General features: G+C 46.7%; 1 protein-coding gene and 1 long non-coding RNA gene across 2 annotated transcripts in view; one reads left to right on the top strand and one right to left on the bottom strand.

Moving 5' to 3' along the window:
* The window catches only part of GABBR2 (gamma-aminobutyric acid type B receptor subunit 2), a 368,838-nt gene that overhangs the window by 29,634 nt on the left and 314,176 nt on the right, over positions 1–25,028 (bottom strand). The window lies entirely within an intron of this gene.
* On the top strand, positions 6,482–24,130 carry LOC113619907 (uncharacterized). The gene is made up of 3 exons (XR_003432585.1): positions 6,482–6,602; positions 17,351–17,362; positions 24,118–24,130. It is a non-coding gene; the product is annotated as an uncharacterized LOC113619907 (long non-coding RNA).

The raw sequence follows: 25,028 nt of genomic DNA, 5'->3' as shown, positions 1-25,028 counted from the left end.
TCATGACTCGCAGCCCAGGGTCCTCCGTTGTTTGTGCTCCTCCCTGGAACTCTGGTTAATTCTGGGAGTCCCAGCTCACCAAAGAAAGGAAGGTGGCTGCCTGGACGAGCCTCCAGCGTTCCCTCTCCTGTTCCCTCCTGCATCTCAGATTTTACGTTTGCCGGCAGCTAAAGGCAGCAAGCGGGGCGACCCCACAGTGCCCTGGTGTAATGGACAGCCACCTTCCTTGCCTCTGGGTGAGGGTCTGGCCCAGGTCTGTCACACGTTCACTCTGAGCCCCAGGTTCTCTTCTGAGAAGTGCTAGAGTCGCCTGCTTTGTGGGTTGTTCTGAGCGTCGAGCCAGAGCACGGTAAGCCACGGGACCACAAAGCCGAGACACGCGCCCCTGGTAACGCATGCGGGAACAATGCATCCATTTCATTTGCCTGTTGCCATTCAAGGAGGCAAGTGTATTGGGAACCCCAAAAGCACAGTGTTGCGAAGACTGTTCCAAAATAGGGTGTTGTAATTGGTGCTGCTGCCACTGCTGCCCGTGCGTTGGAATCCCCGGGCCGCAACGGGCTGGGAGAGCGTGCATGACCCTTCTTTACTCTACAGGGGCTCCTTTTCTGGGTCAGTTTCCTCTTCCCTGCCAGTGCTTTCTCCTCTGCACCAGTGATGGGGTTTCCAAGGTGAACATGATGCTCCAATTCATCATAACTATAAAGCTGTTCTCAACTCATCCCACACACACCCATTAGCAACAAACAGAAGTCTTTTTAGGCCACATTATTCTAGTTTGTAGAATCATACAATCTTTGGGCTTGAGGAGACTCAAGCATCTTCTTTCACTTCCCTTCCTTAGTGTGCAGTCCCTGCCAAAAGCTTGTCCAGCCTTTCTTTGCACACCTCTGGTGATGAGACACTCACTACCCTATACGGAAGCCCAGTGAAGTTTTGCTTAGGTCAGACTGAAAGGTGCATGATCTTCCCCTTCCTATGCTGAAATCTGTGTCGCCAGAACTGCTCCCACTGGTCTTGGCTCTGCCTTCTGGGGCCCTGCAGGTTGTGACTCCTCTCTTGGATCCAGGACAGACCCTCTGAAGTACAGTGACAGTGACTGTGTCCCTCTGAGCCTTCTCTTTGCCGGGTTGACATAAACCCTTCCTGTATGGCACAGTTTTTTATTCTTTGCCCATCCTGGACACCCTTCGTCTTGTCACTATCTCCATAAGGGCTATGGCCCAGATGAGAACACAGGTCTCCAAGAGGATCTGAGAGGGTGAGACTGTTTCCCCTCCCCACACCTAGGGCCCTACTCGCCTAGGGCTGTCCTCTGAGCCAGCATTGGTTATGTTGCAGCCAAACTACACCATGAAGCTTGGCAGTCCGTATTGTCAATGTCCACATTTAGGGAACAACAGGTGGGGGGGAGGGAACAGCCCTCCCCCACCACACACACATCTAGTGTTCCTTAGGGATCTGTGGAACCATAGATCACGTGAAGCGGGACCCCTGAGAGTTTTCTTAGCTGTCCAGAAGAAATGCACTGGTGGCCTCCTTGTCATCCCTCATGGCACTTTAGGGTCACCTTTTCCATGCAGGATGTGCTGCCCAGTGTGCGATTCCAAAAATAGGCTACCAAAGGCTACTTGTAAGTTACTACTGATCTCACTGAAAAATAATTTAAAAGACCCAAATGAAAGGAGGAGTGGGCAATCCAGAGGTGAGATGGGCTTGGGGGAATGTATCAATAGATGTAAGGAGGGTCGAAGTTCTACATTTTTCCTATGAACCAAAGAGTGTGATGTGGCTTTGGCACAGCATAAAGTAAGCAATAATCGCTTCTAACTTTAACTTAGCGTTTTTCACATATATAATCACATGTGCCCCTCTAACACTCCAGTGTAAGGTAGGATAGGAAGTATTAGCTCTATTTTACAGATGAGGAAACTGAGGCTCAGAGAGGGTAAGTGGGCTGACCAAAGGGAATGAAGGACTGGCAGAGGCTACAGCTCCCTTGACATTCCATCTGCTGGCCCACAGTTCTCAGCCCCTGTACATTCCACGTGGGAGTCACATGACTAAGTCTGGCGGGTGGGCAGCAGGCTGAAGTGACATTTGACCCTTGTGGGCTGAAGCACAGAAGAGCTGTTTGCAAGATCTGTGGGCTGCCCCGTGTTGAGGCCCAGATAATGGAGATGCCTCATGGGAGACGGTTGCCCTGGAGACCACCTGGACTCACAGGTTTACCTTGTATGAGTGAGAAGTAGAGCTTTGCTGCATTCAGCGGCTATGATTTAGGGGTTCTTTATTACCACAGCCTCGCCCAGCCTATCCTGATGTATATAAAAGGGAAGTTATTTGTTTTTATGTTATCATGTGTCAGACACTGTGCTAAAGGACTTTGCACATATCCCCTCATGCAGTCCTTGAAACTGTCTTGTGAGAAACAGATTCTTCTTCTTCTTTACTGTATGGGAAAACAGAGACACAGAGAAGCAAAGTCACTTGCCCAGCATCACAGAGCCACTAAGGTGTGGGCTTAGAACTGAATTTGGGTCTCTCTGATTGGAAAACCTCGATGAACTCTGGTGATTTGCAGAAACAGATGACTATTGTATCCCTACACCCTGATGGAGTAAATGCTTTTTTTTTTTTTTTTTTTGCGGTACGCGGGCCCCTCACTGTTGTGGCCTCTCCTGTTGCGGAGCACAGGCTCCAGACGCGCAGGCTCAGCGGCCATGGCCCACGGGCCCAGCCGCTCCACGGCATGTGGGATCTTCCCGGACCGGGGCACAAACCCGTGTCCCCTGCATCGGCAGGCGGACTCTCAACCACTGCGCCACCAGGGAAGCCCCTAAATGCTTTCTTTGAAGATGGAAGATTGCACAGATCGCTTTTCTCATTCAGATTTTATGCCTGAGTAAAAGCCTTGTGCTGTGATTTATTACAGCAACACTGATTTTCCAATTTTAAGACAACAATGCAGCTTGAAATAAAATGGAAAGAAAACATTGAAACATTTGAAAACTTTTCTTTACATCCTTATTACGTCTTGCTTGAACTGTTCAGGGCCTGCCTCATTTTTCCCCTCCTTCCTCCAGTCTCCCCACCATTCTGATTGACTGCCAGAGTCACCTTTGTAAAACCAAGTCTAAGCGTGTTCCCTCTGGCTCAAAACCCACGAAAGGGCTTCTCATCCCCTCCATCAGCACTTCCTAAATTATATTCCTCCTATATGTAATGTAAATACGCTACATCCTACAAATGAAAAAAGAGTTTCATGGGCAAAGAAGTATTGGAAATGCTTATTAAAAATATTTATTATTAAAAGTTAAAATTAAAAATTTTTAGTTAATAATTGTAAACTGTAGGACTTTGCAAAGATTTTAACATGCTAAAGCCCATTGTACGTTTCCAAGAGGCAGATTCATTGTTTCTGGCATTTCTTAAACTTTTGGACCATGAAATCTCCCCATTCCCTTTTATTTTGGGATACCTAATGGGATTAGTATTCCATGCCGTATACTTGGGGAAGATGTTGGCTTTTAGGATAAAGTCTGGACTTTGCAGCTACCATTCAGGGCCTCCCAGGATCTGCTCCCAGGTCACCTTCCAGTCTCATCTCACAAACCCCTGCCTTCCTCTACCCCAGGGTTCAACTCCTCTCGCTCCTCCTCCTGGACATCTCACTATGTGTCACTCAGTGCTAGCTCGTGGGGATCTCTGAGCTGTGACCTGGAGAGGAAACAAGCATTGAGGAACAAAGTCAGAAACTTAACACAACACAGAGTCTGTTTGGGAGAATGTTAAAAACACTTGATTAGTGACGTGGCTGAGATGAAAATGGGAATGATGATTGTGCGACTAATTGAAAGCCATGTGTTTACTGAGGCTCAAAGAATCCCTTTTAGAAGTGGGAACTGGGCCCACATATGCCAATGAACAAGGCAAAATGGGTGCACGCTGGAAACAAAAAGCACCAAGATATGCTGGGCAGAACCAAAGATATTAATGTAATTAATAAAGTAATTAACAAGTACAGGAATGCAAAAGCTGCCAGGAGGCTGATAAGAGAGGGTTATTAAAAAAGAATGAGCAGTGTAGCGGGGAAGTGAAATTAAGTTTTGCATTTCTTTTTTATCACAGACCCCCAAAATACTCTATGAGTAATAAATAGGCCTTGATTTACTGCAAAAATACCAATGAGGCTGGGGACAGAATTTGCTGTTGACCCTCTCCCTGGCAAAATAAACCAATCAATCACTCAGTCAGCCAGTCACTGAGAATATGGGGGGACCTGCATCCAGTGAGGTAGTTGAGGGCAAGGTGGTTAAAGATCTCAGACCAGAGGTCAGACTGCCTGAGCTCTAGGCCTAATTCTGCCACTTAGAAATGCTGAAACCTGGCTGCAGCTATTTAGCCTCACTGTTACCATCTGTAAAATGGGTCTAAACACAGTACCTCCTCCCTCATAGGAGTGAGGATTAAACATACTGATATGAATAAAGCCCCTTGACCAGTGCCTGGCCCCAGTGAATGGCTCAGACAGGGTCAGCTGTTACTATTATCACCCCCGCAGCTACCACCCTGCAGCAATCCACCCAAGGAAAAGTTCCAAGTCAACACAGATTCAGAAAATGTTTGAAAGGATTCGTTAAGAAAACTCATGTCCCCTTCCTCTCATTTCTCCTCTGTCTGGTTCCCAGAGCATTCAGGAGAAGGGCAGGAAGGTGGAAACAGACACATGAAGACTGGTTTAAACTGGTAGGTTATCCCAGTCACTTCTCTGGCTTTGGGACTTTGGGTAAGTCTACCCTCGATTTCTCCATCAGGGAAATGAGGGGTCTGTTTAGGTGATTTCTTAAGTCATTTCAAGCTTTGAAATTCTATGAGTCAACATTAGTCACACAAGCAAGCATCGATTACCAAGAGCAAAAACGACCCTCCTTGGAGGCTCCTGCTCCTGCTCCTCCTCGGCTGTCTTCCAGCTCTGCTCCTGGCACCGGGGTCCTCCTGGGCCCTCAGGCTAGGAGCTGCAGAGTCATCGGGCTACTACACCTCCCTCATCAACACGTCCACCTGCCCTGAGCCCTCTGCCCATCTCAGCATCAGGACACCTCAGCCCCAGCCCTTGGGGTTTAGGCTTTCAGGCCCTCACTACATCACTTCCCCAGCCTGTCCCTCCCTCAGAGGTCTGCCTCTCCGACCCCTTTTCTCCTTTTCTCCGATTTTTATGAAAAGCTAAATAGTACAGGGAATACTCGTGTACTCTCTTCCAGGAATCAAAAATTGCTAACATTTTGCCATATCTGCTCTCTCTCTCCACACACACACTTTCCCCCACTAAACTATCTGGAGGTAAATTTCAGACTCCATGCACATAACCACAATTTTATCATATACCTAAGAAAAGTAACAACCCCGTAATGTCATCTGAGAGCCAGAGTGAACTTTTATGAAGGGTTCCTCACGCTGCTCTGCTGCTGAAATTCCTTTAACGGCTCCCCATTGCCTCCAGGTCACAGTACAAGCTCCCTTCAGCTCTGCACTTACTTTCTATCCACAGGCAGCCAGATCCAGTTGATTCTTGAACTTCTCCCCAGACATACCCTCCACCTTCCTGCTCATGGATTTTCATCCTCCTGGAATGCCACTGCCTCCAATATTTTCTCCTGGAGCTCCTGCCCATTATTTAAAGCTCAGCTAAAATTCCATGTTGTCCAAGGAATCTTCTAAGGTCTTCCAAGTTGAAATGTATCTTTCTTTTCATATCTCCATAACACGTGGGAAGCTAGTACGATAACATATTTCATACATGGAGGAAGGCAGAGACAAAAGCCTTACAGAGAAATGTAATTAATCCCTGATCAAACTGTGCCTGAACTCCACATTACCTCTGGAATTTTCCGGGATGCCAATGTGTTCCCTCTACTGTGTACTCCAGTTTGAGTTACTTGCAGCCAAAAACACCCTAATGAGTACTGTAGGCATTAGAGCTGACAATCCTTTAGCCTTCTAAAGCTATGAAGCACCAGTAGAAAAATCCAAAGCATTATACACCAGTTACATTGGACACTTGCTGTCCCCCAAGACCATTTCCCCCTCCTCTTACCCTTGCTTTGGAATGCCCTCATATACCTTGTCCTGTCTTAAAAAAAAAAAACAAAACTGAGATAAAACTCAGAAAAATTCACTATTTAACCACTTTCATTGTAAAGTGTACAATCAGTGGTTTTTAGTGTGTTTAAAATGTTGTTTAACCCTCACTACTATCTAATTCCAGATAATTCTCACCACTTCAAAAAGAAACCTCATACCTGTTAGCAGGCATTCCCCATTCCATGTTCCCCAGCCCCCTAATCTACTTCCTGTACGTATCTGCCTATTCTGTACATTTTACATAGATGGAATCATACGAGATTTGGCCTTCTCGTGTCTGGCTTCTTTCATTGAACATAACGTTTTCAAGGTTCATCCGTGTTGTAGCGTGCATTCCTCTTTATGGCTGAATAATATTCTGTTGTCTGGATATACCACATTTTGTTTATCCATTCATCAGCTGATGGACATTCAGATTGTTTCCACTTTTCAGGCTGTTATGAATTATGCTGCTTTAAGTATTTGTATACACACTTTCACTTCTCCTAAGTATACACCTAGGAATGGAATTGCTGGGTCACATGGTAACTTTAATTTTTTGAGGAACTGCCAGACTGTTTCGTGCAGCTCCTGTTTTCTTTAACTATCTAAGTCCTACTTGTTCTTTCAAGAACTGAAGGGAAGAGTAGCTCCTCCTTTTTATGACACATTTCTCAAGGTAGGATGACTAGCCACTTCCTCTGTGATCCCCCATGGCTGGAGGCTAAGCTATCCCAGCACTTACCACCCGCGCTGACATTGTCAGTTTACACATCTGTCCCTCCTGGACTGGGAGTGTCCTAAGAGCAGAGCCTGTGCCTTATCCATCGCTGCAGCCCCAGCATCTGGCACATAGCGAATGCTCAGCAAATGTGGGTTTGGTGAATGAACGAACAGCACGTCTCTCTAGTGCCCTCATGGTACAGCTTAGCTTCACGAAGCCTTCTTCATAACAGAGGGTGGGCTGTGCTGAGAGCCTCCTGGATGTGCGTGTGAGAGCATGTGGGTGGCGCGGGCGTACGGATGCATGAGAAGGCATGTGGAGGGGGAGTGGGAATGTGCTATGTGGATGCATGCGGTTCAGCAACACTTGCTTGAGTTCAGAGAGCACCATGGAATGAGCCGAATGAGACTGATCCAACTGGCTTATCTTAGAAGGAGGAAGTGAGGACAATAGATGTGGACAAAAAAGTAGTTAGGATGCCTGATCACAGGGAGGTGCTTGAGATAATCACAGATAACAGGCCTCAAGCTGGGGTAGAGCTCTGCTCCTTATGAGGCAATTTCCCATCCATTATCTCATTTGAGAGGCAGCTTGGGCCGTGGAAGGAGCATGGCTTTGGGGAGCAGCTGGCCTGGCTTAGAGCCTCTGAGCCCCACTTGCTACCTGTGTGGTCCACAGCCCATCACGTGGCTCCGCGCACCTCCACGTGCTCAACCGCAAAATGGGAAGAGAACTTTCTCTGCTTAGGGTGATCGTGAGGATTAAGTGGGTGGAGTTTCAGTGGAAATGCATTAGAAGGTGTAAATCTATCCACAGGAAGCAGCATTGCTCCTCAAAGACCTCCCTGGGAAGCAGGCAGAGAAGTTATGTTACCTCCCCTGTGGAGTTGGAAAGTTCTGAGTCAGGGAGTGGGAACAAAAGTCACAATGATGGGTCACCTGTGTGTCAGGCTTAGTGCTAGGCACTTGAACATGTGACCCCAGTCAATGCTCGTGGTAAACCTGTAAAGGAGCAGTGGATATTTCCTTATGGGCACTGAAGCTCAGAGAGGGTGATTCACTCACCCAAGGTCACACAGCTAGGAGGTGGCAGAATAGGGAGCAAACCTTGGATCATAGTGTTTACAGCTACCTCATTATTCCTCCAAAGCCCACAGTGCAAGAGCCTGGGTTGGTGAATGCATTCCATTTCTTTGGTATGTGAATGCATTTCCAGAAGGCTGCCATATATATTTAATAATTGGTATGAACATGCAGTCTCTCGTCAGCTGGCTTCCTGTCTGCTGTAAGACGCAGATAAGAAAGAAAGAGCTGAGTGGACGCAGGAAAATCCTCCACACCGGCTGGCAGAAATCACTCCAGCCTGGAGTTACCTTTTTTTTTTTTTTTTTATTTGTGGTACGCGGGCCTCTCACTGTTGTGGCCTCTCCCGTTGCGGAGCACAGGCTCCGGACGCGCAGGCCCAGTGGCCATGGCTCACGGGCCCAGCCGTTCCGCGGCATGTGGGATCCTCCTGGACCGGGGCACGAACCCGCGTCCCCCGCATCGGCAGGTGGACTCTCAACCACTGTGCCACCAGGGAAGCCCATGGAGTTACCTTTCTTGATTTAATTCTCTGTGACTTCTGTGTCTGAATCATGTAAGAAAATGACTTCCTGGGTGAAATAGTAAAATGCCATGCATGGGTGTTCATAGTCTCACTCTGGCAGCTCTGGCGATAATGGCTCAGAGGAGTGGGCTTTACATCTGGGAGTCAGATTCGATTCCTCTGAGATTCCTAAGCCAGGAACATGCTGGCCTGGTCTCAAGGGGCCCAGTGACAAGGAGTCAGACACAGGGAAATGGCAAGAGGAGGGACTAGTTTTGAGAGGGTTCAGGGCAGGGCTGCCGAGGAACAGGTAATAAACAATGCTCTTATAGTTGCTAACCTTCATTGAATGCTCTCTATATGCTGGGCACAGGGTGTGTCCATTATAGGCACACTGTCCATTCTAATCCTCCCAAAAGCCCTATGAGGTGGGTATTATTAGTATCTAGACCTGTATTATGGATGAAGAAACTGTGGGGCTTCCCTGGTGGCGCAGTGGTTGAGAATCTGCCTGCTAATGCAGGGGACACAGGTTCGAGCCCTGGTCTGGGAGGACCCCACATGCTGCGGAGCAACTAGGCCCGTGAGCCACAACTACTGAGTCTGCACGTCTGGAGCCTGTGCTCCGCAACAAGAGAGGCCGCGATAGTGAGAGGCCCGTGCACCGCGATTAAGAGTGGCCCCAGCTTGCCACAACTAGAGAAAGCCCTTGCACAGAAACGAAGATGCAACACAGCAAAAATAAATAAATTAATTAATAAACTCCTACCCCCAACATCAAAAAAAAAAAAAAAGTTGTCAGAAGTTGTGGTCCTCAGAAGTTGTCACTTATTGTACTAGCTTCCTAGGGTTGCCAAACAAATTTCCATAAACTGGGTGGCCTAAAACAAATAGAAATTTATTCTTGAATAGTTCTGAAAGCAAGAAGCCTAAAATCAAGGTGTTGGCAAAGCTGCGCTCACTCTGGGGGCTCTAGGGGAGAATGCGGTGCCTCTCCTAGCTTCTGGTGGCTCCAGGCATTCCTTGGCTTGTGGCTGCATCACTCCGATCTCTGCTTCCATCTTCAAGTGACCTTCTCCTTGGTGTCTGTGTCCTCTCCTCATCTGCTTCTTTTAATGACACTTGTTGGATTTATGGCCGATCTGGGTAATCCAGGATGATTTCATTTTAAGATTTTTAATTTAATTACATCTGCAGAGACCCTTCTTCTAAATAAGGTTGCATTCACAGATTCCAGGGGTAAGGGTGTTGACATATCTTTTTTTTTTTTGCGGTACGCGGGCCTCTCACTGTTGTGGCCTCTCCCGTTGTGGAGCACAGGCTCCGGACGCGCAGGCTCAGCGGCCATGGCTCACGGGCCCAGCCGCTCCGCGGCATGTGGGATCCTCCCGGACCGGGGCACGAACCCATGTCCCCTGAATCAGCAGGTGGACTCTCAACCACTGCACCACCAGGGAAGCCCAGGATGTTGACATATCTTTTGTGGGGTCACAGTTCAACCCATGACACTTACCTAACTTCACACAGTAAGTGGCTGAGCTGGGATCAGAAGTTAAGCCTAACTACAGAGTCCATTTGCTTGACCACTATGAGCTAAATGCTACATACTTCCTTGCTTTGTGACTGTGGCCATGCTATTCAATGCCTCTGTGCCTCAGTTTCTTCACCTGTACACCAGAGATAACAATGGTAACTACTGCATGCGGTTGTTGTGAGGATTAAATGAGTTGATAAAGGAAAGCCCTTGGAACAAGGTCTAGCACACAGTATGAACTCAACAAAAGCTCTGTTATTATTTTTGCTATTGTTACTACCAAGATAATGCAGCTTTGTTGGCATCATGGATGAAGGCTGAGCAGACCAGCTACTGAGGACGAGGCTGGACCTGGAAGCAGTGCTCTCAGATCTGAATTTGCTGGGTTTGAACATCTGCTCACAAGTGCTTCACTCTTAATGAAATATCAACCAGATAATCACAGATGTGAGAGAGATTTACATATCTATAAGAGAACACTATGCACAATGGATGCTAATAATTTTGAAAACATCAATGAAGAAAATTTTCTTTAGAACAAAACCAAGGGACTTCCCTGTTGGCGCAGTGGTTAAGAATCCGCCTGCCAATGCAGGGGACACGGGTTCAAGCCCTGGTCCGGGAAGATCCCACATGCCGCGGAGCAGCTAAGCCTGTGCACCACAACTACTGAGCCTGTGCTTTAGAGCCCATGAGCCACAACTGCTGAGCCCATGTGCCACAACTACTGAAGCCTGTGCGCCTAGAGCCTAAGCTCTGCAGCAAGAGAAGCCACCGCAATGAGAAGCCCGCTTCCACAACGAAGAGTAGCCCCAGCTCGCCGCAACTAGAGAAAGCCCGCGCTCCTAGAGTCCACGCTCTGCAACAAGAGAAGCCACCGCAATGAGAAGCCCACGCACTGCAATGAAGAGTAGCCCCCACTCGCTACAACTAGAGAAAGCCTGCGCTCAGCAACAAAGACCCAACTCAGCCAAAAATAAATAAATGAATAAATAAATTAAAAAAAAAACCCAAGTAAAACACGGGACTGAGGCAAAAAGAAGCAGGAAGTATAAATAAACCAACAGACCAATCCCAGCAGAATTGATTCCAAGTCATCTAATACCACATGGCCTGGGCTGGGTATTTTTCTAATATGTAGGTCCTCTCAGGCTGGTCAGTTCACCTCTCCAGCCTCAGTTTCCTCATCTCTAAAATGGGGCTGTCAAGGTGCTTTGTAAACTGTGCATACTGTAGAAATGCGAGGCACTATTATTATTACAGTACGTGTTTGCCAACTGTTGAGCACCTGTACCCATGTGGGACAGACTTGGGGTTAGGGACCCAGTCCAGAGAAGGGCAGGGGAGTGGGTGGGCTGGGCACTGAGAATTGGGATGATGATGTTGCTGTCCCCCAACTCTTAGGAGGGCTCCACAGGTTGTGTCAGTGTCTTCTGAACTGAACTGAACATCTGTGGGTCGTGTGAAGTATTCCACCCTATGTCAAGGTCAAAGTGACTCAGTATTTGCCGTTTAATCCACTGTTACTTTAGGGAGACACTCCAAGCCAAACAGTGGCAGAAAATAATGACCATCCCACCAAGTGGCCAACGGTTCTATTGCAGAGCCACTGTGGGTGTCGAGGTGCCCTGACACTGTGGTTCCCTTGCCCCTTGCTTCCTTGTTGGTTTCTGTGGTTGGTGGCTTCCTGCAGCTGTTTTTTTAACCCACCTAAAGTTCTGGTCTGCAATTTGCTCACCCTCTGCCTCTCAACTGCAATGAAAAATGCTACAGAAATAGAAAACTCGTAGTTTTTCTTTCTTTCCTATTCCTTGCTCTCTGACTTCCACTGGGGAAACAATTGTTCAAATGATGATTCAAGGACTTTCAGGAAAACATGAGACTGGAGGGGCTCGTTCAGCTCTGTGGGATCCACACATGTGAACCTTCCCAGGCCCCACCCCCCCAGTCTGCATTTCCTTCGTCACCATCACAGTCTCTAGCTGGGAATTGGGGTAAGGGTTGGTAGGGGCCACGTGGACTTCAGGTTTCTTGGATTCAGGTTTTTCTTCCCTCATTTTTTAGCCTTAAATGTATTGTCCTGGGTCGGTTTCTAACTCTGGTATCCAAAGTGCAGTCCTGGGCCCTTCCTATAGGTTGGTGAGGCTCTGGTTCAGAAAGTTTCAACCCTGGCTGCACACCAGAACCCATGGCAATTTCTAAAAAATCCCAATGTCCAGGCTTCTTTCTAAATCAATTAAATCAGAATTTCTGGGGGGTGTGACACGAGTACCAGTATTTTGAAAAAGATCTTTTCTGGGGTAATGTGGCCAGGATTGAAAACCACAAATCTAGCCTATCTTTATGTAAAGAACTCTTACAACTCAACAACAAAAGGATAAAGAATTCAATTAGAAATGGGCAAAGGACTTAAGTAGATATTTCTTCAAAGAAGATATACAAATGGCCAATAAGTACAGGAAAAGTTGCTCAACATCATTAGTCATTTGACAGTCATTCTCATCAAAACCACAGTGAGAGACCATTTCACACCTGTAATCAACCAGGATGATTATAATCAACCAGGCAGATAAACAACAAGTGTTGGTGACAATATGGAGACACTGGACCCCTCACGCATAGCTGCTGGGAATGTAAAATGGTGCAACCACTGTGGCATGGTCTAGCAATTCCTAAAAATGTTAAACAGTTACCATATGACATAGCAATTCTACCCGTCTCTTTCTCTCTCTCTCTCCCTCTCTCTCCCTCCCTCTCTCTCTCTCTCTCTCTCTCTCTCTCTCTCTCTCTCTCTATATATATATATATATATATATATATACACATACACACACACACACATACCCAAGACAATTGAAAACATATGTTCACATAAAAACTTGTACATAAATGCTCATGGCAGCATTGCTCATAATAGTCAAAAAGTGGAAACAACCCACATATCCATCAATTGATGAATGGACAAATGAAATGTGGCACATCCATACAGGGGAATATCATTGAGCCATAGAGAGGAATGACGTACCAGTACATACTACAATGTGGAAGAACCTTAAAAACATTATGCTAAGTCAAAGAAGCCAGACACAAAAAGCCACATACTGTATGATTCCATTGAAATGAAATCTACGGAGTAGCCAAATCCACACAGCCATGAAGTAGATTACTGGTTGGCAGGGGCTGGAGGGAAGGGGAAATAGAGGGTGATGTGTAAAAGGAACAGGGTTTCTTTTTGGGGTGATGAAAATTTTCTGGAATTAGATAGTGAGGATTGGTTGTACAGCTTTACGAATATACAATATTAAAAAACACTGCAGTATACATTTTAAAACTGAACTTTATGGTATGTGAATTATATCTTAAAAAAAAAAGACAGGGCTTCCCTGGTGGCGCAGTGGTTAAGAATCCGCCTGCCAATGCAGGGGACATGGGTTTGAGCCCTGGTCCAGGAAGATCCCACATGTCATGGAGCAACTAAGCCTGTGGGCCACAACTACTGAGCCTGGACTCCAGAGCCCGTGAGCCACAACTACTGAAGCCCGTGTGCCTAGAGCTTGCGCTCCGCAACAAGAGAAGCCACTGCAATGAGGAGCCCGCGCACCGCAATGATGAATAGCGCCCCCTGTCCACAACTAGAGAAAGCCTGCGTGCAGCAATGAAGACCCAATGCAGCCAAAAAAAAAAAAAAAAAAAAAAAAGATATATGTCTGCCATGGAGAATGGCTTGGAAGGGTCTATGAGTAGAAGCAGGGAACATGCTTAGAAAGTTGTGGCAACAACAATAAACAACAACTTAGTGGCCTACACAATAAAGGTTCTTTATTCATCAACCCTGTTGTCCATTGTGTGGCAGCTGTAGTTCTGCCTCATAGTGGCCCCTCTGGGATGCGAGATGGTGGGAGATGATGGTACTTGGGTCCTTGGTGGCAGCAGTGAAGATGGACAGAAGTGATGGATTAGGATAGGATTTGACAGTAGAGTATGCAGGACTAGCACAGAACTTCTCAGAGAATATTTCATTGATCTCATAATAAAATTGCCCTAAGACGGGCTTCATTCAATTGTTCAACTGATATTATTTATTGAGTGTGTACTATGTGCCAGGCACGTTTGCAGGTGCTGGGGATACAGCAGAGAATAATATACAACTCCGCTCCCTCCCTATTCTCATGGAGCTCACATTCGAATGGGGGGCAGCAGCTGTGACAGTGATTAGGAAGTGGATGGGAGGCACTACAGTAGTCGTTATGGCTGAACATCGATACCTGGTTCTTTCTCTCCTGGGCACATAGTAGGACTGCTCTTTCCTGCCCCACTGAACCCAGGCATGGAGAATTAACATGATAGGGCTGATGAAATATGAGTGGAAGTGACATGTGGCAGTTTGGAGTGGAAGCTTTAAAAGTCACTTGCCATACACTCTTTCCCGTTGCCACAAAAACTGTCCCAGAAGGTGCCCAACCAGCTGTGTCCTGGAGTGAGGATGCTATGGGCGGAAGCTACAATGGATCCTCTATGAACAAGTGCTATGATGAGTGAAGTCTCTGTTGTTTTAATCCACTGAGTTTTGTTGCTGTTGTTACCACAGCAAAACCTAGCACACCCTGTTCTCTCTCACTGTTCACCCTCTGAGGGACATTACATCCAAACACGATCCTGGCTCATATTTTAGAAAAGTAAGCCCAGTAAGTCAAACGTAAGACCAAGAGTCTGTGGACATGCGTCATGGAGAAGACGACAACCCACCCTGTGTGCATTTAATTTTGCCCATCAGACTGCAGTCCTCGAGGGAGCCTGAGCACAGCACACAACAGGCCCCCCGTAAATGCTGAAGGAGCACCCGGATGACACACCGTTTCCAAAGAGGTGGGTTGGTTGGAATTCCCCCACAAAAAAGAGGGAATGCTTCTGTGGGTGCCACAGCCTGTGTTTCTGCCAACATGGACATGGGGGAAAATCATCAAAATTTAAAGGTAGTCTTTGCAATACTGGCCTCTTCTGACCACTTGTGTCTTGCTAAAGCCATTCCAGTTCTTGAGCAGACAATTTTCCAGCTGTTCTGCTCCAAGGCACTTGAAAATTCCTAGTAAACAGCCCACCCCCTGCAGAGCACTTGGACAGGTAGAGACCAGAGAATTTCTTGCCTCAGGGCTGTCCCCTGGTGCAACGGCTCTGCATCTTTTGCTCTGTGTCCTGAGGGGCCTCCGGATCCCAAGTACCTCCTGAAAACACTAGGGAAGCCAGTAAGGAAGCTGAAATAAACTGCAGTCTCCCATGGACCTAAGATGCCTTCTGAGGCAAGATGTTCCAGAAACCTGGCTGTGGCTGGCAGAGCTGTCTGTCTATACATGGGGTCCACAATGCTGACTGCAGCTGGGACCCTTGCCAGAAGGAGGTTGTCTGCAGGCATCTTTAAAACATCTCTTTGGCATATCATTCCAATTAAATCTCATCTAGCATTCTCATTTTAATAACTTAATCTGGAACTTACACCTTGCCTCCTCTCCCAAAGGGGCTGAGGCAGCACAAAATAAAAGCCCAAACACAACAGGACAATTAAAAATAAAGACAAACGATCAGAAGGCGGATAATCCTCCAAGAACCTGAGAAAAGATGGTTATTGTGGCTGAGTGTTGAATTTGGCTCCAACTTTCTGGCAGCCAAGGTTAAAAAGAAAACAGAGTGGCTTATTCAGTTATGATTGCTTGACTGAAGGAAGGAAGGAGATACAAGTTCATGGCGGGTGGTGGTGGGGAAGCACAGCCCATTTCCTGGCACTAAAGTCTGTGAGGATCTATCCTGTGGATCTTTATCTCAGGGGCATTAAGTCACAAACTGAACAATAGCCTTTTATAGAAGATGCTGAATCATTCTTCAATTGGCAGCTTTAGCCCCGTAATTGGGCCCTTGATAAAAGGTGAGGGTGTAATATTAAATTAAATTGCAGCTTGGCAAAGACATTTCTTGGAGAAGCCGGCTTAATGGGCCCAGACAGATGGGTTGAATTCGGACATATGGAGGCATGGGGAGAGAGTTCTAGGTGGAGGGAACAATTTATTCAATAAATATTTACCGAGCACTTACTGTGAGCCAGACCCTGCCAGTGGGTGCTGGGGACACACGGATGGCCTTGGCCTCTGAGGAGGTCACAGACTAGGAGGGGCCAGGTGCACAGACAAATAATTACCACTGTTGTGACCAGATGAGAGGGCCAACAGGGTGAGGCGGGAGCCTAGACAAAGGCATCCAAGGCAGCCCGCTGTTCCAAATGCTCCTGGAGAAGACGCTTCTGACTGACTCTTGAAGGTCAAGTAGGAATTTTTTACATGAAGACAGGGTATTGGGGTGGGAAGGAGGGTGTTCTGGGTAGAGGAGGACAGCAAATGCAGAGGCGTGGGGGGAGAGCGTGTGACGTTTTGGAGACGTGCCATTAATAAGGGGAGCTGAGCACAGGGAGCGAGGGAGGGGCCGAGAGATGAGGCAGGGGAGGCAAATGAGGCCAGGTCACTGGGTCATCGAGGTCCCCTTGAACTGCTAAGGAGTGAGGGCTTCATCCTCTAGCTGATGGCGAGGATTTTTTTTTTTTTTTTACATCTTTATTGGAGTATAATTGCTTTACAATGGTGTGCTAGTCTGCTCCATAACAAAGTGAATCAGCTATACATATACATATGTTCCCATATCTCTTCCCTCTTGCGTCTCCCTCCCTCTCCCCCTCCCTATCCCACCCCTCCAGGCGGTCACAAAGCACCCAGCTGATCTCCCTGTGCTATGCAGCTGCTTCCCACTGGCTATCTACCTTACGTTTGGTAGTGTATATATGTCCATGCCTCTCTCTCGCTTTGTCACAGCTCACCCTTCCCCCTCCCCATATCCTCAAGTCCATTCTCTAGTAGGTCTGTGTCTTTATTCCTGTCTTACCCCTAGGTTCTTCATGACATTTTTTTGATGGCGAGGATTTTAAACAGCAGAATGGCATGGTCAGAACATCAGATGGTGTAGTCCTCTCCTGGGAGGAGCTAGTCAGGCTCACTGGGGTGGCTCTCAGCTAATGAACCCACCCGAAGTCCTTGCAGAGTCCCACTACCCTGTCTGGGGCGTGGTCTGCATCCGGGTGTGGCCTGAGGACAGCCATCCAGAACCCCATGGATGACTATGGATGAGAGACCTGTCCCACTGTTCAGGGCTGGTGGCGATGACCCATCACTTGGAATGTGACCTTGGCATCAAAGCCTTGGGCCACCAGGCTGCCCGTGTGCAGCCCAGAGAGCAGGGTTCACCTTGACCCTTAGCATGCCCCTCACCCTGGGCATTCTCTTGTCTCTTTTTTTCAAAATAAATAGTGTGAGATGGAGCTTGGACAAGCTTTATGAAGATACCAGACGTTCCTGAAAGTGTCTGCTTTAGGATTGGATTTTTTTCAGAGCAGCTGTAGAGGGAGGCAGAAGATAAGAGTTAAAATTATTTAAAACTCTATGTATTTGCCTCTTCCAATATCCATTTCCATAGAAACATAACTGAAATAAGATGCCAGTTTCAGAGCCAAGGGCGGTCCATGACTTCCAGATACCCCATTTGCTTGAAAAAGCACGGTCAAAGCATGGAATATGGAGGAAAGGCTGAAATCCTCCTCTGTCCCACACTGCCCTTTACTTGGTCACTGCCCAAATGGCCAGAAAGGCACAGAATCCAGAACGCAGGCGGCTCTTGAGGCGGGCTGTCAGGCAGCCGGTGTGGACAGCCTGCTGCCATTTCTGTAAGTGAACGTCACACACGTACGGAGCTCCCGTGGGTGACCGACTTGCACGTGATTCTGTCTCTGCTGCCACCTGTCTGGGAAGCGGATGGGGGGAGGCTCAGGGAGCAGAGGCAGCCTCAGGATGCTGCCTCAGTGGCTGCCTGGGGCTCTCTGGGGGTTCAACACTGGTGGCCTTTAGTGCTGTCCGCCATCTCCTCTCCATTTCAAAACCATTTCAGAATGGTCAAGTGGAGGCGTAAGTGGTGGCCTGGTAGAGAAGAAAAGCTTGGGAAAAAGCAAAGAATCCTTCCACCTAGATTCACAGGCTGTCTTCACACCATCAGTATGCACTGCTTTCACTCCAGGGGAAATTATCTCAAATTATTTTCCTTAAAAGCAAAAAAAAACCACCAAAAACAAAAACCCACATGGGTGTGTGTGTATATGCACACACATACACAGTGTCAATTCTTGGTTTTCATCTTACTTGATCTAAAAGTAGCGTTTGACACGCTTCATCAAAACTTCCTCCTTGAGACATTTTCTTCATCTGGTTTCCTAGACACCAGACTCATCTGATTTTCTTTCTGTCTCTATGGTTTCTCCTTCTAGGTCTCCTTTGCTATTTCCCTTCTACCTCCCGGGTCTCCAAACATGGGAATAACTGAGGGTCTGTCCTTGGTCCCTTCTTGTCTCCATTTAAATGCCCCCCAGTGCTCTCACCCAAGGCTTTGTGTCATCTATATGCTGACTGCATCCAACTTTCCATCTCCAGCCCACACCACTCCCTGAACCCCACACCCGTATGTCCAATACCTATTCACCATCGCCACTAGTATTGTAGGTATACAAAAAAGGAGAGTTTTTCCCTTTTCCCAAGAATATAAATTGTATTTTAAAAACCTTTTTAACATACTTGGCAGATTTATCCACCCCTGCTACCTGTGAAATGCAGAAACAGCCATCCTCCCCTCAGACTCCGTAAGGCAGAGGAAGCAAGGTGCGATGCAGGAGTACTGAGGACGGGGCCAAGTCATTGGGTTGAGGGTGAGGGAGCCTGTCGGTCCTTGCCTTGGTCTGGAGCGTTCATCTCTGGAGACCCTCCTTCCTTCCTCAGATTCCTCCCGTGCGGGAACAGCTTTCTCTCCCTTGCTCCTGTCTGTGGGCAGCCCTCTCTCCTGGCTACCCGCTCTGTTACTGACCACTACATCAGAGTCCCCTGCCCTGGCTTCTCCTCTTGTTCCCATCACTGCTTAGTTATTCCTCGGGCTCCAGTCAGGACATCTTCACTCTGACTGTACCCACTCTCTGGGAGACCACACTCATCCCCACAGCTCCCATCCTCAATGTATTAACTGCCCCTCCCCCAAATCTCTATCTACTGGACAAACTGCTCCCTTGTGCTCTAGGACCCTGCATCCAATCTTCTTTCTGTCCAGAAATGAACCCCTCACACACCCTCCAAAACCCACTCCTCATTCTGCACCTGACCTCGGTGATGAGGTTCGCCATCCACCACCCACTCAGAAATCCGGGCATTGCCCTTGCTGCCTCCCTGCCCTCCTTCCCCCTTAGAGTCAATTAATCACCAAGGCTTGTCACGTCTGCTTCCTTATTATCTCTCCAATCCACCCACTTCTCTCTGTTCCCACTGCAACTGCCCTGCTTTAGGTTGCCATCGGCTCCTGCCTGGATTACTGCAGAAACCATCTCTGAGCCACTGCTGGGCCTTCAGCCTCACCCCTTCATCTGTTCTCACCCTGCCGCCAGGTCAAATCTGATCATGTCACTCCCTGATTAAATGTCTTTCATTTTGAATTTTAAACTCTTCTGCTTAGCACACAAGGTCCCTAATGACCCGGGCTCTGCCTGTGTCATCATTTGTCCTTCCTGTCACCTCCCCAAAGGCACCCTCAGCTTTGGACAGCAGAACCACTTTGTATATATTTTAAAACCATTTAGGAAAAAAAATGATATACTAACATCACATTTAATGTTGAGAAGCTAGGTGCTTTCCCTCTGAGATCAGAAACTAGGCAAGGTTGTTCTCTCTCACCACTCCTATTCAACATTGTACTGGGAGTGCTAGCTAATACAAAAATAAGACAAGAAAGGAAATAAAATGCATATGGATTGGGAAGGAAAAAACAAAATTGTCCTTTTGTCAATGACATGACTGTCTATGTAGAAAGTCCCAAAGAATCAACAAAAACCCTCCTGGAACTAGCAAGCAATTATAACAAGGTTGTAGGATTCAAAAGACTTTTGTAAAAAACAAACACAAAAACAAAAACACAACACCATTTATATTAGCACCAAAAACAAAATAAAATACTTAGGTGTAAATCTAACAAAATATATATATAAAATCTATATGAGGAAATCTACAAAGCTCTGATGAAAGAAATCAAAGTAGACTGAATCACACAACAATGTAAAGCAATTATACTCCAATAAAGATGTTAAAAAAAACAAAAACAAACAAAGTAGATTGAATCAAAGTAGATTCCACATTCATGAATAGAAAGACACAATATTGTTAAGATGTCAATTTTCTCCAACTTGATCTACAGACTCAATGCAATCCTAATCAAAATCCCAGCAAGTTACTTTGTGGATATTAACAAACTGATTCTAAAGTTTATATGGAGACTTTTTATAAAAGACCCAGAATAGCCAACACTATATTGAAGAATAAAAGTCAGAGAACTGATATTATTCAACTTATTTGACTTCAAGGCTTACCATAAAACTATGAATCAAGACAATGTGGGATTAGTGAAAGAACAGACAAATAGGTCAGTGAAACAGAATCAAAGTCCGGAAATAGACCCACACTAATACAGTCAACTCATCTATGACAAAGACACAAACGCAATCCAGTGGGGAAAGGACAGTATTTTCAACAAATGGTGCTGGAACAACTAGACATTTACATGCATAAAAATGAATCTAGACAGTGACCTTGCACCTTTTACAAAAATTAACTCAAACTTGATCATAGACCTAAATGTAAAACACAAAGCTATAAAACTTCTGGAAGATAACAGGAGAAAATCTAGGTGACCATGGGTTTGGCAATGAGTTTTCAGATCACAACATCAAAAACATGGTCCATGAAATAAAAAATTGTTAACTTGGACTACATTAAAGTAAAAAATTTCTGCTCTGCTAAAGACAATGTTAAGGGAATGAAAAGACAAGATACAGACTCAGAGAAATTATTTGCAAAATATATATATGATAAAGTTCTTGTATCCAAAATATACCAAGAGGGAATTCCCTGGCGGTCCAGTGGTTAGGACTTGGTGCTCTCACTGCTGTGGACCTGGGTTCAATCCCTGGTTGGGGAACTAAGATCCCACAAGCTGTGCGGTGCGGCCAAAAACAACAACCATAGAAAATAGACAAAGAATTCTTAAAACTCAACAATAAGAAGACAATCTGATGAAAAAGTGGGCAAAAGATCTGAACATATACCTCACCAAAGAAGAAATACGTGTGGCAAATACTGTAAGTATATGAAAGGATGTTCTACATCATATGTCATTAGGAAATTGTACATTAAAACAACGTGGTACTACCACACACTTATTAGAATAGCTAAAATCCAAAATACCGACAACACCAAATGATGACGAGGATGGAGCAACAGACACTCCCATTCATTGCTGATGGGAATGCAAAATGGTACAGCCAGTTTGCAAGACAGTTTGGCAAAACTAAACATACTCGTAGAATATGATCCAGCAATCCTGATTCTAGGTATTTACCCAAATTAGTTGAAAACTTATGTCCACAGAAAACCCTACACAAAAATGCTTATAGCAGCTTTATTAATAATTACCCAAACTTGGAAGCAACCAAGATGTCCTTCAGTGGGCAAATAAACTGTGGTGCATCCACACAACAGAATATTATTCATTGATAAGAAGAAATGAGCTATCAAGTCATGAAAAGACATGGAGGAATCTTAAATGCATATTGTTAAGTCAAAGAAGCCAGTCTAAAAAGGCTACATGGTGTATGATTCCAACTATATGACATTCTGGAAAAGGCAAAGCTATGTAGACAGTAAAAGGTCAGTGGCTGCCGGGGGTTGGTAAGCATAGAGGATATTTCCGACAGTGAAACTCTTCTGTATGACACTGTAATGGTAGATACATAATTTTATGCATTGGGCAAAAGCTATAGAATGTACAACACAAAGAGTGAATTCTATGTAAACTATGGATTCTAGCGAATAACAATGTGTCAGTGTTGGTTCATCAATTGTAACAAACATACCACATAATGCAAGATGTTAATAATGGGGGAAACTATGGGGTGTGGGGTGGGACATATATGGGAACTCTCTATGCTTTCTATTAAATTTTTCTGTAAACCTAAAACTGGTCTAAGAAATAAAGTCTATTAATTAAGCATAAAAACTCCTTTAAAATGATAAACATCATGTATTTAGAACAGTGTCTAGCACATGACAAGTGCTATATAAATATTTATTATGTACAAATGAATAAATGTGGAGCCGGGATGCCTCCAGTCGGACTCCAGAATCAGAGTTTCATTCCCTGGACACTTGCACTGAGAGAATCTCTTCCACGAGTTATTCTGGAACTCTTCTGTCATTCTCAAACCCTTCCTCTTGCTTATTTACTTCCAGCTGCTATCAGAATCTGTGCAATCTAAAGTGACTGTGCTTATTTGCATGTTTACCGTCTGCCCCCCACTAGCTGGTGGGCCCCATGAGCTCAAGGTGTCACGCTGTTGTGCTCACCTCTGTCTCCCCAGCGAGGTGAGGTCTCCCAGCATGCGGCGGTGCTGGGCTGGGTGGTGCGGGAGAGTGATCTATGTGGCCCAGGAGGGGTGGGTGGGGCAGAAATGCACTCAGCAGGGGTGAACAGCATGCTAAGTGTCCTGACAGGGGATGCCTAGATGCTGGGGACCGGAGTGGGGAAGAGCAGGCGCTTAAATCTGGTGGAGCTCAGGAACACATTGGCTAATACAGGGGCCTGGAACTGAAGTTCATTTACTTGTCAGAGAAGGTTCTGGAAGTGGGGACAGTATGGGCAAAGGCTTGAAAATACAATACAGAGCAAGGCCTGTGACTGGCATCCTGAGGTGTTTAGAGTGTCCGGAACGACCAAAGGCATCCGAGGTAGGTGTGGTCTGAGGGGAGGAGAGAACAGACCACAGAGATCTTTGATCACCTATCCCCCAAGCATAAACTTTCTCTCTCACTGGGGGTTCTGGAGCAAACAGCCCCTTGAGGAGAACTTAGGACCCCTTAGTCCCTGGGCACACTGTTCAACCATCATGCTGAGTCTCACAGAGGAGGGTCTGAGGGAAATCAACTGATAGCTTAGCGATGTTTGGTGGAAAAATGACAATAAACTGACAGGGCTGTGGGTTGACAAATCAAAGGTTCTGCTACCATGGCAACAGAATGACAGGGCAACCCTAAAATTAGAGGAGAAACGAGGATCAGGCCAGGAAAGGTTTAGAGAGAAATCTCCACAGATACTTGGAGGGAAACACAGAGACAAGGTGTGGGGAACTCGAGCCAGGGATGTGGCTCTCCTCCAGCCACCCCCCTTCAAAAGTCTAGATGCCGCGGGCAGGACCCCCTTCCTTCCCAGGCTCAGTTTCCTCATCTACACAGAGAAGCGCTTCCGTGGCACCCAGCTGCTCCTCAGTTTGAAAACCATTCCCTGGAAGGTCTGGAATGGGCTTGCGTTGTATGTGCGGAGCCATGGAGAGCAGCAGTACTTACTACAGAGAGCAAGGAAGAAAGGTAATGTGGGTGGTAGCAAACTGTCCCTCCTACTTATGGTCTGCACAAGGTCTACCTCCTGTAAACAGTCCAGGGGGACAGCCTTCCTGGATTTATTTCCAGAGTCGCCGACTCTAGCCCTGCAGCCTCTCCCACCACAGCCAGATCCCAGGGGATCCTGTGCACGCTCCGCCCCCACCTTAACCTTGAGCGGAGGTGACAGTGCCCTGCCTCGCCGGCTGCCACTGGGCTCAGCATCAACCCAGCGGGGTCTGCTCTCTGCCCATCTGCCCCAGCTCCAGGTCCTCCCGTGGGCTCCGCCTGACTCTCCTTTTCTCCTTCCCTGATATCCTGGGCGCTCAGTCTGCCCGTTACCTATTTTTAGGCTTCGTCTGCAAAATGTGAAAACACTTCTTTGCCCAACCCACTTCACAGACCAGTGACCAAGGGTCTGTGGATACACCTGAAAACTATGAAGTGCTGTTGTGTATTGAAAGGCAGGGTGGGGGAGTGGGGGAGACGATAGTTGGTGGTGTTGCCACTAACCTGCTAGGTGACCTTGGGTGCCTTATATAATCTCTCTGGGTTTCTGTTTCCTCATCATTAACATGGAGTTCAGGATAGCACCTATTCCACAGAGTTATTGTGAGGATTCAGTGAATTAACACACACATCTAGCTACCAGCATCACCACTGTTATTACTGTTATCAGCATTATTGCTTGTGATTATCATCACCCCAGGCTCTCCCTAGCCAGGGGGCCCGGTTAGCCAGTAACAGCCCTTCCTCCTGTTGATAGCCTGTCTGGATTTCCAAATCCTGGTGGTGGGTGAATTCCCCTGGGATGGAGTTGGGGGCAGGTCTGCTCCTTCGCCAACTGTGCAGATGAGTGATGACCAGATGTCACCTCCCCTCTAGCCACAGCCCGTCTGTGCGAGTGACTTCAGCTGAGCTCCTGCCCCCTTGGCCCATGGGCACAGCCAGCGCAGGTCTGTCCTCTGCCAGGTCTGATTGTGTCTGTCTGGAGTCCCGCTTCCTCCCCGGATGGACACGTAAGGCAGTGAGATGGAGGCGCATAGCCTTAAATCCTTCCCCTAAATCTGCGCTGTCAGGAAACAGCGTTCTCTGCCACTGCTCCAACTGCATAACTTCTTACCGGGCTGAGCGAACCCTCTGCCTGTCTCCAGACAAACGAGGCCCGGCATCTTATTTGCTAGAAAACCCTTCTTGTCCAGAAGGATAAAAACCTCTGTCTTCCATGCATAAAATGACTGTTTCCAGTTTAGTTTTATTGATAAAATTCACACTAAATCCCACAAAAAGATTTCCCTAATAGTGCAGTGAGAGAACTGGAGGAAACTTCAGTTTTCTCAATAGAATCTGCTACACTGTAGGGAAATCGTACTGTACAGCCACTGCCGTTCAGCTGGCTCTTTCCGACAAAGGCATGTTTAACACTTCTAGGAGAAAGTCGACAAAACTACAACTTCTCTAATCTTGAACTTCTCTAACTGGAGCATCCTAGGAAGACCAGTGTGAGTTAAGAGCA

The sequence above is a fragment of the Aethalodelphis obliquidens genome, unplaced genomic scaffold (assembly GCF_003676395.1).
Source record: "Aethalodelphis obliquidens isolate GAN/ISIS:26980383/991018 unplaced genomic scaffold, ASM367639v1 scaffold7, whole genome shotgun sequence".
Lineage (NCBI taxonomy): Eukaryota > Metazoa > Chordata > Mammalia > Artiodactyla > Delphinidae > Aethalodelphis > Aethalodelphis obliquidens.
Note: the sequence above shows the minus strand (reverse complement) of the source record. Positions and strands in the feature narration are given on the sequence as shown.